Below are 7,178 nucleotides of genomic sequence, written 5' to 3'. Positions count from 1 at the left end.
AATTCATAATTAATAATAAAATTAAGTAGTTCTTTTTTCAAGAGGGAACTGTTTCCATAGAAGGAAAACCGAAGCTGCATGTGGTGATATCTGGATGTAACAAACTAAGCAATTCAGGAGAAACAGGCAATAAGCTCCCTTCTTTTCTTACTTTTCCATACAGCTGGAGGGGTAAGTGGAAATACACCTGACCCTATGAAACAGGGCAGCCATAACCATCTGTTAATATTTTTCTTTTCTTTTTCTTTTTCTTTAAAGATTTTTGCTATAGGGCACATGCACTCACCAGAGACATGAAGTGAGAGAAAGCGAGGAATCAGCCCCTAGGGGGAATGGCCATGCCACTATCCCTTCTCCTCTCAGAACTTTGGGCATGCACACACACACATGCCCAGCACGAATTTTAAGCTGCCAGGTTTGGGACTCGAATGGCAGACGACTACATGGGAGTCCTACAATGTAACCATTACGCCATCTCCTGGTCCTTCCAGCTGTTTATCTTTCTGCCGTGCTAAAGAGGGATCATCTGTGAGTTGATAACTGTAGTGCAGTCGGAAAGAAAGGAGTAAGATCTCGGGATTTGATTTTTGGTTTGGAGAGAGTAGGAGGCTGATCTTTCTCCAGCATGGAGCCTTGGTCACGTGCTCCACTGTGGGTCAGAGTATGCATACCAACAATCCAAATCAAAGTAGAACTTTGTTTCTTCACAGATCCTTCTCAGATGTGTAACTCCATGAGCAAAGATGGTTTAGGTCTTGACCATGACAGCAGCATAACAACGCACCTTCCCCACCACCCACCTAGCAGCCAAGATGAAAATAATCTATTCAGATGAATCAAGGAAATGAGGTGTATATACATATATGAGATTTCCATATAACAGGAACTGAACCCTCTGTTCAAGATTTTAATTGTAACATATTTTGTGAAAGTATTGAGAAAATGTGGTTCTTCTTTCTTTACATTCTCTCAGGGACTAAATGTATTTTTAAATTGTTCCTGATGACTTAGAGTCACTTTTATGGCCAGCTATGGTATCTGTGTGAGGCTGTGCTGCCTTTGATATGCTGAGCTCTGAGAAGTCAGAGAGCTTACTGTGCATGCTCATGACAGGTCAGAAGGCTATGTCATGTGAACAGTGCTTTGGTCCAGGAGCAGGTGGACTGCTTCTTGTCTATAAACTTGGATCCTCTTGGGTGAAGATGTGCTGGGCTTGTCCAGAAAGCAGGAGCTGGAAAGTAGGGAGAGTGGTCTTTGGAGTACCCCATAGTAGGAATTCAGGCAATGAGGAAGAAAACTTCCAAGAATGTGGGCACCCAAAAAGATTGCTAGAAGGGCTGAGATAAGAAGAAGATGTATGACCCTCCAAGGCCAGTTGCTAGGGTTAGACAGTAGATGAAGGAGTGAGGAGAAGTGTCAGGTTCTCTCTGGTATTTCTTTTATTTGTCACCTCCTTTCTCTCCTCATTTTTTCTAGGACTTCTGACAGATAAATTTTGAACCTTTTCCCAGTCATGGGGTCCAGTTTCTACCCACAATTTCTGGGTTCCTTGACTTTGTTGACACCCTATTCTCCTTCCCCATCCCTTATCCCTGCTTAGTGCCACTTGATTATATACAGGATAATTACTGCGAGATTTCACAGAACTGGATTGTTACTGTAAAACTTTTAAAGAAGAGGAAACTAAGTTTATAAACCAATAAGAAAATATCCAAAGTTGTTAGTGAGCTGATCTGTAAAATTTTCTTCATTCTATTAATCTAAAATTTTATTCAAAAAATTTTTGTTATTATTAATTTATGAAATCAGTTCATGAGTCCAGCCAGCAATGTTTAAATAGACTAGAGTAGAAAATATCAATACCCATTACATACGGTAAGAAAAAAATTGTTATATGAAAAGTTTGGTTCAATTAAATATTTGTAAAAATAAAAGCATATGAATGAAGGTATAAGGTTTCCTTACCTTGGGGGGCAAAGCATTTGAGAATTACTATATTCTAATAGTTGCTCCTTCTGGTGGTCAGTTTGGGACCATTTATGGGCCCCTCCTGTGACTGAAAAGGGAACTGCAGTGTTGGGTAAAACTCTCTCCTAATACAACTTATTGCTGCTACACAAGAGTGGAGTTGAGTCATTGAGCTCATGATGGAGCTCTGCCTCCCCCAGTGACATACTCACCTCTGATATTAGATGTGTCTACAGTCAATTTGAGACTGGACAGAGGTCTCACCCTCACCATGCATAGTAAATGAAATAGCCAACCTTTCTTTAAGGACAGGTGAGTCCCCCTGATCCTCTCCCATTTCTGTAATGTGGCTGTGGACTGCCAAGAGTGGCTTCTTCTGGCCTCGGGTGGGGCCATCTGCTCTTCATCCCTCTCTAACTTGGGCCATGTTACCTTTCATTGAAAGATAGTGGCTCTGAAATGGTCATTATCAAGTCTTACATGTCAGTTTTACTGGCCCAGAGGCATGCCCAGCTTAAACATTGTTTTGGATGTGTTTCCATGGTGTTTCCAAATGAGATTAGCATTTAATCAATGACTCAGTACAATATATGGTCCTCCCCACTGTAGGTGGGCATTTTCTGACCTGTTGAGGGCCTTAATAGGTAGAAAAAAAAATAAAGAGGAAGGAAGAAATCACCTCTTTACCCTGCCTCACTGCTTAGCGTGTTTTATGTTCTAGCCCCTCAGATGAGGATTTACATCATTGGCTCCATGGTTCTCACACCACCCACCTTGGACTGAACTACACCATTAGCACTCCTGGGTCTCGGCTTGCAGATCGCAGACTGTGGGACTTCTCGGCCTCCATAATTGTATGAATCAATTCCTCATAGTACAAGAAAGGAAGGAAGTCTTCAAAAAGTTCATGGAAAATGCATATTTATTATGTATGGATGTCCTGTTTTTTGCATTGAGACAAACTTCTACTTTAATTTTACTTTTCCACAAAATTCTTGAAGTCCCTCATAAATCTCTCAATAGATAGATGATAGATATCTCTAACTGGTTTTGTTTCTTTGGAGAACTCTAATACAGCCCATAGAAATCTTTCATTTGCACTGATGGCTGATGCAATTAAATTTGTTTTTTAAAAAAAGCCCCCAGGAAGAATTGGGACCAGCAGTTGGTGTAATGGCTGTGTTGCTGGACTCCCATGTGGTCGACCACGGTTCAAGTCCTGGACCCAGTGGCTTAAACTCACAACAGTCATGTGTGCATGCCCAAGATCCTGAGAGCAGAATGGAGAAGGGATTGTGATGTGGCCATCCCCACAGGGTTGATTTCTCACCTTCTGTCTCTTTGTCTCTCTGTGTCTTTCTGGCAAGCACAAGTACCCTGTAGTACCCTGTAGCGAAAACCTCCAAAAAAAAAAAAGCCCCCAAACATTCATAAATACTTGCCAAATCCTCAGCATGAGAAGAAGCTCTACCACCTGGTCCTTAGTTTTGCACGGTCTCTTCAACCAGCAGTTCTGCACATTGTTTATCCCGTGTCCTTCTCTGTCCTCACAGCAAGGCTAAAACTATACTTACTGAGAATCATAAAATACATTCTGAATCTGGGTATATATCCATGTATCCTAAGGCCCACTGTTTACCCACCTCAGGTCCAATGGATCACCCATATCCAAGATCCTGATGGCATTCAGGCTCTCAGGGTAAAGAATTTACATCTGCCATTCTAGCAACATACAGAGTCCTTCACTGGGTCAATGCAATCAACATTTGCAGTACGGTATGTGCTCCAAAATCCAATGTAAGTTTTCCTTTGACTGTTAGGTTGTGCATTTTCAGAACTTTACTCTTCAAGCTGCCCTGGTATTAGGACCTTTTGGGGCCAAGCCATTCAATTCTAAGATATGTATAAAGGATACATTTCCGTTTTCTATAAATCAAAACCCACTTTTAAAATAAAACCTCCTGTAGCTTTTGACATTTTGTGAATCTGTCCTAATAGAAGTAAATGGCTAGTGAAATGAAAGCCAGAAAATTTGGACCTATGAGGCCAAACCACATACTGACCCAGGCTACCAGGAAAAAATTCAGAAAACAAGTATTATTGTTACTTGCTGTAGATAGTAAGACCTGGTAGGCAGGGTTTTGCAGGCAGTACCTGTATAGCCCATGATACATCCTTTGTGCTTTATAGCTGAGAGCTGTCCTTATTTTATTTCCTTTTGTTATTCTCAACACTCCTGACCAGGTGCCCTGCAGGTGCTTTTTGTTAGAAGAGGAAATATGAGCATTAATGGTTGGGTGCAAAATTTCACCCATTTAAAGACTCACTGGCTCAATGAGTCTGTGCCTCCTGTCTTAGTCCTAGCTTGTCTTAGTACATTACAGCTGCTATAACAGAATTACCTTAGACTGGGTAAAAATTTACTTCTTACAGTTCTGACAGCTGAGAAGTCCAAGATCAAGATGCTGAATGATTCAGTATTTGGTGAAGGCTCTGCTTCAGAAATGGAGCATCTCATGTCTCCACATGACAAAAAGGCAAATTAAAAAAAAAAGAAAAAGATGAAATATGGATCCACACATGGTGAAAAGAAGGAGCAGCTCCCTTCTACCTGTTTTATAAGGGTGGAATCCCATTTGTGAGAGCTCTGCCTTCAAACCTCCAAAAGACCCCACCTCTTAATGCTATCACAATGGAAACTAAGTTTCATTTACAAATTTACAAGAGAGCACACTTCAAATCATAGTAGCCATTAGTTCAGTATTTAAGATTTGCAATGGGTATTACTCAGGAGGTGAAATGGGGACTGGATGGTGGTGCATTTGTGAGGTATAACATGGTGAGGCTAATTCACATGGGAGGGTTTGTATCTGGAGACCTCCCTGAATGTGCCTAGGGCACATGCTTGTGGCTAGGGCTCAAGGTGTTGGGACTCTATCGTGGATGTGACTTTCTCTCTTTCTCTTTCTCACTCTTTCTATCTCTTTCTCACTCTCATTAATAAATAGATGCATATATTTTTAATGTTTTAATAAAAAGAAGAAATGGGGGCTGGCAGCTGGTTCGATGGTTAAGGATGGACCTGGTGACTTGCTTTCTCACTTTCTCTCTTGCTCTCGCTCTCCACTCACACTCTCACTCTCTCTGTCCCCCTCTGGTCAAATTAAAATAAATAAATAAATAAATAAATAAATAAATAAAGTCAAATAAATGATTTAAAAAAAAAAAAGAAGAAGACGAAATGGTGCTGTGAATGGGGGCTTAGATATTTAAGCCCTCCTAGATCCATCCTCTGTGCCCAAAGTCCTTAGCAATTCTAATTTCCTGGTGGGCACTCAGCAAATTTTCTGTCAGAGCACAGGCTTGTATCATGGCAAAGATATTTTAGAACCTTCCCCTGGAGCCAAGTTTTCTCACAATCTTTTCACTAAGGCATTGCAGCAAGAATCTTATTTATTTCTACCCTTCCCACATACTCAGACTTCTTTAAAGGATGGTTTCTACATTCACAACTTCTAGTTCTTCACCTCTTGTGTTAGCTGGGGCATAGACTAAGCTGCTATGACAAAGATATCTCAAAATATACTGGCTTATATAATTTAGAACTTTTTTTTTTGTCCTTTGATGTTCCAGAGTGAGTGGTGCAAACCTGCAAAGCAGCTGTGGTCCATTTAGGAATGCAGGCTTCTTTTCTCCTGAGCTTCCATCAGGCCTAAGAGTGTTGTCCTCATCTGAGTGGTGAAGAATGGATGGTGCCAAGGATTTGGCCTGAACAATGGGAAAGAATGGAGTTGCTGGTAGCTGCAATGGAGAGAAGGCAGAGGCATGTAAATTTGCAATGTTCATGGTATACCTGAGTGGGAATATAAATAGGCAGTTGGATAAACAGTTGGGAATTCAGAACAGAGGTCCAGGATCTAGATACTACTTGATGAGTCATCAATCACAGACCTTGATGAGATCAATAAAGAAAAGAGAGAAAAGAATCAAGGACTCAACCTAAGTCACTCAAAAGGTGGAGGCTGAGAATGAAGAAGAATTGGCCATAGAATAAAAAAGGAGAGCTGGTGAAGTGTGGGAAAATCAAGAGTGTGGTGTTAAATCATTTGTCAAGAGCCAGCAGTTGGTGTAGTGGTTAAGGCACTGCACTCTGACATGATTGACCACAGTTTGAGTCCCAGACTCAGCAGCTTGAAATGCACACCAGGCACATGTGTGTGTATGCCCAAAATCCCAAGAGGAGAATGGAGGAGAAGGGATTCCACTTGGCCATTCCCCTGGGGGGTATGACCACTTTCTGTCTCTCTGTCTCTCTCTATCTCTCCAGTGAGCACACACAGCCTAAGCTCAAATATTGCTTATGAGCCATGTGAGGTGAGGACTGAGATATTGTCGGACTGTGCTTCCAGTGGCTGACACACCTGCAGAACGGACAGAGGTAAGGCTCCTCTTGTACCAATTCATCAGAGAGCTCCTCCACTAGACTATGCAAATACATGTTTGTATACCTTTGCAGCATTTCTCACCCTTTTTCTCTCTTTGATCAAGGATTCCTGGGCATATACAATGTGTCCTGTGTGCACAACAGATGCCTCTAGGTAGATAATCAAAACAGACCACAGAGCCACATGTAATACATCCAGCCCTGGAGACAGTGTGGTTTCCCTACGAAAGTCCTCCCTACTGTCCTGTTCACAATCAGTTCTCTTTGATAACTGGACACACCAGCTGCCTCCGAGACCATTCCTTGGCAAAAATGGCCACTCAGTAGGGGGAAATCCCAAAGATAAAAACATAAGATAAAAACATAAGAAAAGACACAAACCAATAAAGATCTCTGGCTAAGTGTTGAATAGGAAAATGTACAAAACCGGCAGCAACTAGGTCACAATAAACATTTTCTCGAGTTTCATGGGTCGTGGACAGACTACCAAAAGGATTTCATTACAGTGGGTGTGCACGCATTCACATGAAGTGGAACAATGGCATGAAATTGCTGCATGTGCCTATATTTGTATTAAGATAACCTCACTTATTTGAACCCATATGTCAGCATGCCATTTTGGGCCTATGACCAGGAGAGTTAGAAAGATGGTAGCAATAGGACATCAAATTTAAAAAAAAAATGGGGACCAGGCAGATGGCATGGTGGTTAAGGTACTAGACTCTCACATGGTTGACTGTGGTTCAAGTCCTGGACCTGGTGGCTT

General features: G+C 41.5%; 1 long non-coding RNA gene across 1 annotated transcript in view; it reads right to left on the bottom strand.

Annotated features, from left to right (window-relative positions):
* Positions 1 to 5,590: 5,590 nt before the first annotated feature.
* LOC106733191 (uncharacterized) overlaps positions 5,591 to 7,178 on the bottom strand; it is a 34,473-nt gene continuing 32,885 nt past the window's right edge. The window contains exon 3 of the long non-coding RNA XR_001369378.1: positions 5,591 to 5,769. This is a non-coding gene — a long non-coding RNA (uncharacterized LOC106733191). The remainder of the gene's footprint in view (positions 5,770 to 7,178) is intronic.

Source organism: Tupaia chinensis, unplaced genomic scaffold, assembly GCF_000334495.1.
Source record: "Tupaia chinensis unplaced genomic scaffold, TupChi_1.0 Scaffold141014_1, whole genome shotgun sequence".
Lineage (NCBI taxonomy): Eukaryota > Metazoa > Chordata > Mammalia > Scandentia > Tupaiidae > Tupaia > Tupaia belangeri.
Note: the sequence above shows the minus strand (reverse complement) of the source record. Positions and strands in the feature narration are given on the sequence as shown.